This window comes from Haplochromis burtoni, unplaced genomic scaffold (assembly GCF_018398535.1).
Source record: "Haplochromis burtoni strain Fernald_Lab_line unplaced genomic scaffold, NCSU_Asbu1 Contig_31, whole genome shotgun sequence".
In the NCBI taxonomy this organism is placed as follows: domain Eukaryota; kingdom Metazoa; phylum Chordata; class Actinopteri; order Cichliformes; family Cichlidae; genus Haplochromis; species Haplochromis burtoni.
In genome coordinates this window covers 2,563,295-2,574,473 of record NW_024582392.1, presented here as the reverse complement: position 1 = coordinate 2,574,473, position 11,179 = coordinate 2,563,295, and positions in this window count along the sequence as shown.

Genomic DNA, 11,179 nt, shown 5'->3' with positions numbered 1-11,179 from the left:
GTGTGTGAATGGGTGGATGACTGGTTGTGTAAAGCGCTTTGGGGTCCTTAGGGACTAGTAAAGCGCTTTTCAAATACAGGCCATTTCCCAGATTGATGGGCAAAAATCGCTTCTCTAAGATCGCTGCTGATGTCTTTCCTCCTTGGCATTGTGTAACACACACCTGAGTCTTTTATAGCGGTGGTCACACTTGCTGATTAATTAACCAAGTGCATTTGATTAGGAGAATCTGGCAACTACTTATCCTCTTAATTCTGGTGGAAGGAGAAAAAGTTTAAATTAAACTAAACTTCCTGTTTTTCTAGATTCTGATATTTAGTTCAAACTTCACCAGCTCCTTTTAACCTGCCTAAATAAATCAGGTTTCTGACACGTTTAGCTGATTACATTCGCTATATTTGGATTAACAAGCAACAAAATCAGTTTACTTAATAATGAAATTGATTTGCTTTCTGTCTTTCCCTTTACACTTCTTCTTTTGAAGCCTGACCATTGTCTCCACAAATCTAACAGTATGCGGGCTGCAGGGTGATGCCTGTCCATCTCCCCGTAGCTCTGGGTTCATCATGAAATCGATCTAATACTCTCACTCACCTCCTGCTGAATGCTTAACAGGAAAACCAACAGCTACAACGTACTGAATTGCAGTCATTTGTCTTCAGACAGGTCTGTTTGGTCAGGGTAGGCTCAGCTTCTCTAAACCAACACAAGGGCTCCAATTACATTAGGTTAGTAATAAAGGTGTGGGTCAGTGTGTGCAGCTGGTCTAAAATAGCCCTGAGGTCATTCATTCCACCAAGGATGACTGAGAATAAGGCATCAGATCACTCTACTTATTAAAGAAGATTGCAGAATAAGTAAACGGGTACAGTGAGAAACAGAAAGGAGGCTTAGGTGCCCATGTTAGTGTGAAGTCTAAGTAAGATTCTTCATCTTTAACAGCTCATTGTGTAATAATGTCACACTGACATTGTGGCTGCTGGCTCCTTTCAACCAAAACAATGACAAAATAAATTGTGCGACAACCGCACCATTATTAGATAGTCTTATTGTATCATATGACTATCTAACGGTGTCATGCCTGATATAAAAGTAGATTGAACAGAATCTATTGATCTGTTTTATGGATGATCATTCATTCTGTATGACACACTTGAAAGATGTAGTCTCACAAAACTCACCGAGTTGTCATAAACCTGCTTTGTGCTGCTTAACATCTTGGGGCAGTCAGTGTATAGAGCAATATGTGTTCTATATCTTGAGTCCTTTGGCCATCTCTTCAGTTTTTTTCTGTCTCTCTCTCTCTAGGGAAGGTCTAATCCCTGCTGCTTCTAATCCTGTACTGCTGAGACCAATTCAAATCCATGCGGGACTTAACGCCCTGTAATGCCTTTACAAGTAGTTGCATAAAGCTGACATCCCATTCGTTCTGGGTAGGATTCTCAGCCTGGATTACAAGGCAAAATCTGAAATAATTAATGTGAGGGTGCCAGGGGTGATTTCAACCCTATTTCTAAGAAATAGGGTTGAAATCTGTGTATATTAATTTTTAAGTAAAACAATCCCTAATACATTTTTGGACCTCTGTGCTTCCAATTCTCATGGCTGTTTAAATGTTTGTTGAAAGTTTTTGACTTGCCATCATGTTTTTGGTTTTTCCCCACGTCTGTCTAGTCTCTATGTGTTCTGTCTCCATGGCTGTCTGCATTCTCTGTCTTGTCTAGTTAAGTTGTTTGTAGTCCTGTCTCTGTATTATCTCCCTACCTATAACCATGTCCCTCTCTTTGTGTTTCTCCCCATGTTTCTGTCTTGCCACCATGTCTGTTTATCCCAAGTACCAGTGTCAAATTCACGTCTTGGTCTGAGTCTCAGTACGTGTGTGTGTGTGTGTGTGTCTCGTGTTAAGTTTTGCTTGATTTGACTCGTTAGCAGTGATTCAGTTCAGCTGTGTCTCCATGTGTCTCCACTTCCCTTGATCACCCTCTTGTGTATATGTTGTATGCGTCTCCTGCTGTTTGTTGTCATGTTCGCCCTCATTGTGGGTGCTGTGTCTGTCTGTTCGTCTGTCAAACTTGGCTTTTTGTCTGTTTGTAGTCAGTCAGCTGGTTTGTTCTGTGCTCTGTTATAGTTTTGCTTTTGTATTTTGTTGGCTTTTGTGCCAGCAATAAAGCTGTGGTTTTTAGTTTTATCGCTTTCTCCTGTGTCCTGCATTCCAGTAATGTCCACAGACTTTAGAAGGGAAGGTGTAATGAATCAAGTATTTGTACAATATGGATTTCTTACAATCATTTACAAATACAAATAGCAATAAAAATATGCTGTTTATAAGACTTAAATAGATCACATCAGCAAGTGCGTGCTGCCACTAATTGCATTACCTCTGGCTAAGACGAATAAGCAATCTAGTATATTTTGGAAAGCAGATACATTTCCTTCTTAAAAGATACCACGCTGATTATATCAATTTCTTGTCATAATGCTACAGTCATTGCGATTGTAATGGCTGTAATGTTTGAAAATTCATTAGAAGAAGAGATAATGGGTGGTGTTCTAATTTCATGAAATAGAACCCCACAGAGAGTGTGGGTAAAATGAGAAAAAGGAAAAATGGTAGGAAGAGAAAATGCAGACCAGGTTTTGAAATAAAGGAAAAATACAAACCAAGTAATTGACTGTAAAGAAAGACTCATTTTGACACAGAGAATAAGAAACCTTAAGAAATCTTATTCATGCTTAATATAACACAAAAGAGAAATATGGGTTGCGGTTGTTGAAGTTGCTCTGAAAGAAATTTCGAACTAACATGAATCCAGTTTTTATAGGGACTCAGCACAGGCTCTATTTATAGTGTGGCTTCCTGCTGTTGGAGCTGTCATTCTTGCTGTGCTCTGCAGCCCATCTCACCTGCCCCATACGATCCTCTCTCTCATTAGAACGCCACAGCAAAACACACGCCGCCACGTCTGTTGGCGCACTGCATGATTCACAGGTCAGAGACTCATTCACCAGCACGTTTTCTACTATTTACCGGATGTGTTATTTTTATGTGTGTACGTAATTGTCAGTGTGTGCAAGGTTGTTTGAAAGCACGTGTGAACAAACTAGTGCTTAATCTGCAATATGAGGCCTGGGGATTGTGTAAACATGTTCATAAGAAACAGGAAATTGTACAGGTATTAATTGAGCGTTTCTCTCATGCATGGGCATCTAGAAACTTTCCCAATGATATTTGCTGACAAGAAGTTCTTCGACTTTTCCGAGGACTGTGGCTGTCCCTTTTAGCAAGCAAGGCTGATGATCAGTCTCTGGTTGCGACTTGTCCAAGCTCCCTGAGATGGTAATGAGGCTCTCACAGCAGGGCTGCTGACAGCCTCCTGTTGTGTGGCCTCATCTCTTTTAGCAGTGCACAGCAAAAACAAAGAGGTGGGTGGCTGGCGTCAATTCGACCCAGTGCCCCCCGGTCCACCCATACCAACTGTGCTTCCAGAAAGTGCAGGGCTAAGTATTTTTCAGCTATGCAAATACACGGGGACATTAAAATACACAAGTGCACCTAGGAACAGGGATGTGTTATGAATATGAAGTCATGGAACAAATATAATTTTGTGTGTCTGTGCACCATGTGTCCACACACACACACCTACACGTGCACACAGCGACACTAACTCAACTACCCTGCTGATTTCAGGCGCAGGGTGCAGGTGAGAAACGCTTGCCAAATTTCCCTAGCTGGAGCACTCGTTTGCATATGCAGATGTTAATTACCACTGGAGCTTGTATGGGCCAATCGGCAGGCTGCTGGAACAGCTTGTGCATCTCTCTCTCTCTCCCCACAGGTCGCCGTTTCCACGGTTACTCCCCTGGCTGATAATAAAGATAATCACCTCAGATTTCCTTCATGGCTCATTTTCTCCTACTCGCTTCTGAAAGGCCAGAGCGCCGCTGTCTGATTTTCCACGCCGAGCTCTTATCAGTGCGCCAGGGCCGAGGACTGGGGTGGGGGCCAAGTCGATGAACCACCTGCCACATACTCACCAGAGGGGACAGATCTGTTCAGTCAGGGTCTCAGATATGGTGGGGTAATGAGTGCGAGATCATCCATCCGGTATGGTGTAATTGTGGTTGGAATAAGAGCTTGGATGAGAGCAATGTCAGATCAGATGAGATCTGGTGAAGGCTGTTATCACACAAAGACTGACAGGACTGATCCTGGCCTGTGCCGTTTGAAAGAAAGTAGGGTTTCAAAAAGATTGAAATTAAGAGCATTAGATCAAAGGATATCGATCAGATAATTTAGACTGAATTATTCTTTGACCTCAGTGGCAGTTTAAATGGTTAAAGGTGATGAGGTGCTTGGGTAATTCTGAGTTTCATGAGGTGCATTTGTCAGTGTAAAGCAACATGTTTAAATTTTTACACTACACTTAATCTTCTTTCACCGTAATCTCTTGTCATTAAACATGGCCCGTTGTACCACTGTATATCCAGTTGATACCTCTTAAAGCAAGCCATCTGCTATGGGCCTGTACAAAAGATCCAATTCCCGCTCAGTCTCTCTCTCTCTCCCCCTCTGCCAACCCCCTCGTTCTTTCTGTCTCCCTCCTTGCGCTCCCTTGAATCCATTGTCCGGATAGAAACGTGCCTTGGATAGCAAGGCCTTGCTTTCGGCACACTTCTTTGAGAATTATTTAAGGTTTAGGAGTTTCTGTGAAATGAATATTTGATGTGGAGGACCTGAGCGTCTCCTGACGAGCCCAGAGCAACACTTCAGAGAACGACTGGGGTGAGGTGTATAGCTCCATGCTTCAAAACACACACACATGTGCACACACACACACAAAACATCACCCGCTCATCACCATACCCAGAAAATATACCAGACATTTTATGGCAGATTATTGAATGAAAAGGTCTTCATTGTGAAGTCTGGAGGCTGTCCAATCTGATCCTGGATGCATGTTGTCCGAGGCTTTTATTTGCCTTTTTCCTTTAACCTTTCTTTCTTTTTTCAAGATTCTTCATAATATAAACCATTTCTCCTTCTTCTTCTTCGTGTTTGGTATTCACTATTCAGGCCTTTTCTTCTCCTCAGGTTTTCATCAAAGTGTATGCCACATTACCATGAATCGTATGGCAACAGCAAAGCCCTTATGTTTTATATGCACTTATCTCCAGTTTTTCCTGTTACCACAAGAGTGCAGAGTTGAGATGTTCAGAAATATCTTTTCCCTTTGATGGTGGCATTTTTAAAAGCCTGGTCTTAGAGTGCCATCTCATGGTTTGTGTGTGAGATAACTTGTGAAAATTTTCCTCGTGAAGTCAAGCAAACAAGAAGCAGAAATCAAACCATTAAAACTATTAATTGTTCAACAAAAGACATGTTAATCTGGAGTCTGAGCTCAAATATTGTGAGAAAATAGATTAATAATAATATATTAAATATGTTGTTCCAATAAGATTTTTCTTGTAGATCTTGATAGAGCCCCTACAGACCACAAATTCAGTCACTGAACTTTGGCAAAAACATTAGATCTGGTTTGAATTATCAAGTTTTACACAAGAAGACCTCTTAACTGCTGACAGTCTGATTCATGACATTACACTCCAGAGATTAATCAAACAGATACATATAATGAGAGCCATCTGAGCAGCCAGTACGTTAATAAATTCAATCCACAGACCTTATCTGACCGTGTGCTCCCAGAACATACAGTCTATATAGCAGGACAACTTGGGATGCCAATAATATGATAGACATCTGGTGTCACGCAAATGAGTGTGTTTGCTTTTTCTGGATCGTGACTGGGATGAATGCAACAATAGATCTAAAGTTTCAAAAAAAATAATTTAACAGATTTAAAAACAAACACAGTAAAATAGAATCAAACGTAATAAAAAAAAATAGATGATGCTGTTCTTGTCTTTCTTGTCTCTGTTTTTCTTCATCATCGCCTGCTGTTGTGACAGAACAAATAAATAAATCAGATTAGTTACATAACTTGGACTAATAAATGATTGCTCAGTGGAACTCCACAAACTGGGATTTTCAAACATATGTCAAAGTGAAGTATGACTTCTGAACTGCTTTTTGAAGTACTAAATACTTTGGTCTCTGCAAGTGCGTATCTCTGCATTAATATGCATATACTGTACATAAAAAAGGATTGGGGATTTAAATCTCCTGGGATTCTGATGTAGAATCTCAGAGACCCAAAGCACTCCCAACCTCTGCAACCCCCTTAACCTTGAGCATAAATCACTTCAATATGTCTACCAAGCCACCCAATAAGAGCCAATTAGGGCTAGTTACAGGACTGTAGAGTTTGCCCTTTTCAAAAAAGAAAGAGAGGAAAGACATAAGGAAGCTGGGGATGAAGAGGAGACTGAAAAGGAGGTTGTGGAGAGACTAAAAGAAAGGCAGAGAGAGAGGGAAAAGGGGAGTATACAGTATGAGGGCATGTGTGTGGCAATGGCTGTTGTTATTAACATTCTCTAGTTTATTGTGGAATCTTTTGAAAAGTGCAAGGAAAAAGGAGTAAAAAATATGCTGTGTTGACTAACTTTCCAGTTTGGAATATTGTATTCAAGACTTCGAATGCTCCAGAAACACTTGCACTCGGTACATGTGTGCTTTAGGCATTGGGCGGGGTCGGCAGGGACCATGGGACTTGTATGGAACAATAGGAGAAGACTTCTTCCAAAGGGGAGTGCTAAAAAAACATCTGTATGAGATCAAGGCAATGGAGAGAATGAGCGAAAGTTAAAGGTGGGAGGAGAAAGAAGGAAAGGATTTTGGCACTGCATTCAGACAAAAAAACAAAACTGTGTTTTGGAAAGCACAAAGTACGGGCCTCTTCTATAAAGAGGGTCATGCATATCAGAACTAAATGAGTGACTAAGAGAGGAACATTTTTTCCAACTCTATTATCAAGACTGACTATCAGATATTTTCTTTACTTTTCCCAAAGGAGATATTAAGCAGTATGTTGTATGGGAAATATATTTATGCAGAAATATTTTGGAGTGTTCCCAGAACCTGTTACATCTGTTTATTGTTTGTATCGCTGTCGCAACTTGCAATCTGTTTTACTCATGAGGGCGCATCCATAGACTGTATCAATGATAAACTCAGTGACGTCCACATTTGCCTGTAAAAACAAAGAATTACCAGATTTTTTTTTTTAAACGTATTTTTGTTTTTAAGAAAAATAAGAGCCACATATGAGGATATTCGTTTAAAATTTTGATAGAACAGTAGCAGTATAATGTCCTCGTAAGTGGATATCAGGCCCTTGTAGAGCAAAATTGAGTATTTTGGTCTAAATAACCCAAAATGTGATGTCCACATATGTGGACGCCAGGTCCTAGGAGGTTAAATTAGACATATTACACTTTGCCATTATTTATTTAACATTATCTATTGTGTGAAAAGCCAAGTAGACCCATGTTTCAGTAGTTTTTTTGAAGTGTGGGTGAATAGTTAAATAGTTTCAGCCTTCATAACTTCAAGTATTCTGAGGTAATGGTTTTCTGTATGGCTATCAGTCTCTCTCATCGCTGTTTAGAGCATTGCTTCATTGAAGTTTGCAGCTAGTTCGTAATGATAACACGCAGTTTTCTCAAGTTCTTGCCACAGCATTTCGATCAGGTTGACTTCTGGACTCTGAGTCGTTGAAATACCTTCATTCTTTTATTTTTTAACCCATTCTGTTGTGAATTTGCTGGTGTTTATTCTACTGTTACATAAAGCTTAAACTGTTGGACACTTGTCTAAAAACTAGAATAATTTGGTATAGAAAGGAGTTTATGGTTAACTCAGTCACTGCAAGGTTACCAGGTGCCCGCGTCCTGTGGCTGCAAAACAAGCCCCGATCATCATCGCTCCACTACCATGTTGCTTTTAGCCATTTGTGCTGATGTGCTGTGTTTGTGTTTCCAAACGTGCCGCTGTGCATCATGGCCAGTCATCTCCACTGTGGTTTTCTGTTCAGAGGACATTGTTCCAGAAGTCTTGTGGCTTGTTCAGATGCAATTATGTAGAGCTAAACTGTGCTGCCATTCTAGATGGAAGGGGTTTTCTCCTGGCAACCTTTTCAAACAAGCCACACTTTCCATACAAGTGGCCACACTTGCTGATGATCAGTCAGTCCAGTGCATTTGATTATCAGCACCTGGCTGCTACTTTTCCTCTTCCGATGAAAGCAGTCGGGGTGCAGTTAGTTTTTCTTACACTGATTCTGTATTTTGGTTTAATTATTGGTAGCAAAAATATGAAATTTACTCTACCGTCATTCAAGAATATTCAGTCAGAAGTCTGGCTGGTGTAAACTGTACTTTATTCCTACCTCTGCTGTCTTCCTCCCTGCAGAAAAACTTGGAAAGATCTGTTCCGTTTGTCTGTCGTGGGCTTGAGGTCATCACTGGGTCTGTCTGACAAGTTGTATGCTTTATTGTTAGCACATACCATGTGCAAGGAGAATGGCAGGAAACAGAAAAGGAATTTCAGTTCAGGAGAAATGATGGATGGAGACTAAACTGGGGCTGAAGGGTAACTATACTGGCAGGAAACAGAGAGTAGGACTTTTGTTGTTTCCTTAAACACTTTAGGTAAAATCATCACTGACTTCTATGCCTAGGAAACCTTTCCAATAGAGTCTCTCTGTGCTTACTGTAGGCTCCTAAACAACACCCCAGTTCAACAAATGAAAAGAAAAGCAGGGAAGCGTCTTTACTTCAGATCCCATCTTATGTTGTCCCATAATACTTCAACTGAGCTGTTCAAATGTCACTGTTTCATTAATCTATTCACTTTTATTTTTTTATATATATTTCTACACAAAGGGCTTTACAGAGAGGAACAAAAAATTCAGAATTGTTTCCACTACTGTTAGATGGGATCTTTCAAATTTCACATGGTGTGTAAAAAGTTGGACATGATGCTCTATATCAGAGTTAGTTAAAGAAGAGACATAAAAGTTACTGTTTTTTAATTATTCAAAAGAACTGACAAATTGAAAAATTAACTAAATGTAAACAGGTATTACACTTAAAGCTGAATGAAATTATACAATTAAAGGCCATTTTTAAAATAAAAAACACTCTGAAATTTACTTTTGCCCATAAGAAAAGTTAAGTAATCCAAGTTCAGCATTCATCACATGATATTCCACAGCACAGAAGACGGGAACAGAATAACACAGAAGGATATGACCCAGGGCAGAAAGACTGAAAAGGGAAAATAACATTGACTAAGGCCCTAAAGTCTTTCCTGAATTCTAATATTTTAGAAATAAATATATATATATTAATTTTTAACAATATTACTTCAATATCAGCTCTAAAATTATGTTTGATCACTCACATGTCATGTATGTCTCCACTGACGGCTCTTCAGAGCTTGATCTAGAACACCAAAAAAAACCCAATAATTCCAAAATGTCCTTTAAAAAAGAAGAAGGAAAAAAAGGGCCCTGAGGGTCAGATTTTCTGCTAACATGTGCTGATCCTCGTGATGTCCTGGCAATGCCTTCCTCACTGCACAGAGAATTCTTTGTGTATTTCAAGAAAAATAAGTCAAATGGTAAGTTAGCAAGGGCGAAGAAGAGAGAAAATCTCACAGAAATATCAGGATTCGTAAACAGGCCAGACCCATGCTGTACGTTCTGTGGGGCAAAGCACAAACACAGATACAAATCAGATCAGATTTCTATTTGACATAAGTTACTGGTCTGCTGCTCTTAATGGAAATTTCACCTCATCATGATCCACCAGGTTGCATTTATTTACTTATTTATGCTGATTTTAGTTTTTATCAGTTTCACAATTATTTTTATGTACTGTTATAATGAGAGAAAATTCAGTGAAAATTAGTTGTTTGACCTTAAAATACACCTAGGCTGTTTATTATGTTGTTTATTGTCATACCAGCTTTAATTATGTTTGTTTCAATTGTTTATAATAACTAAAGACTTGTAATTTATAAAATCATAATGCAACATAATTTTCAAACAAATATATGCAAAATTGTTTTTCAATTAAGATTATTCCGTTAACTGTCTTTCCCAACACATGGATTAAAAACACAGTTTTGAGTCAGTTAAGAAAATGAACTATTTTCCAGTGAGATGTTTGGATACATACAAGTTCATGATATGGCAAATAACTGCAAAGATTATGACAGAGCAACAATTAACATAACATAAGTCCTAAATTCAGACTTCAAATCTTTACAAATGCTGATTAAAAATTCTTATTTACTTTTGACTTTTAAGTTCCTCTTAGAAAATAGCTGTTATGAAAACATGGAAGGTCACCACCAGGGATGCCTATTCCCAGACATCAGCCTGATCTTGACTGCATTGATCTTCATATGGTTGCATTGTTTGACAAGCACGTCTCCTGGCAGTCCTCAAAAACCCAGCAGTGGAACTGCAGTGATTCCAGATGTGGCTGACACAGATATGTGGAACAACACATCGCTGTGTGAACATGAATGCTGCGTACCACTCATCAAACTCCTACAACAACCCACATGTAAGTGTAGCAGTTTAGCTGATGTGGTGCGACTTTGAAAAAACACGTTTTGTCTGTAATCTCAGTGTGTGTGTGTGTGTGTGTGTGTTACGACATTTGAAAAATGCAGAGTACAGTATATCAAACCATGCATGTGTTTTTGTGCCATTCAGATGACTCACTCTTGGCTTTTGGTGATTTAGTCCACCAGGGACACACAAAAACTGCAGCCAAGCTTGTGTGTGATGTCATGTGTTTTCACAGGCCTTTTTAGCAATGCAAGTTCACACTTTGTAGAATATGAGAAGACTTCCTCCTCTTTACCATGTGCATCATCAAAGTGGCGCACTTCACAGCAAGAAGACTCCTGTAATGGACTGGTGTCCAGGTTGGACCCCACCTCCCCACCCCACAACAGCTAGGATAGGCTCCAGCCCTGAATTGGATGTGAAGTTAAGAAAATGAATGGATGAATTATGAAAAAGCAAAACTGCAACATATTGTGCTTCTGTTTCTCCTTTTTTCTTTTCCATTTCTTCTTCTTTTTTTTTTTTTTTGCCTTTCTGCAAATCTTTAGCCAAATTGAAGTCAAATGTGTTGCAGACAATTCTTTGTCTTCTCTCAAAACTCTGTTTACATTTGCACTTTTGCCTACATCTTTGTACTG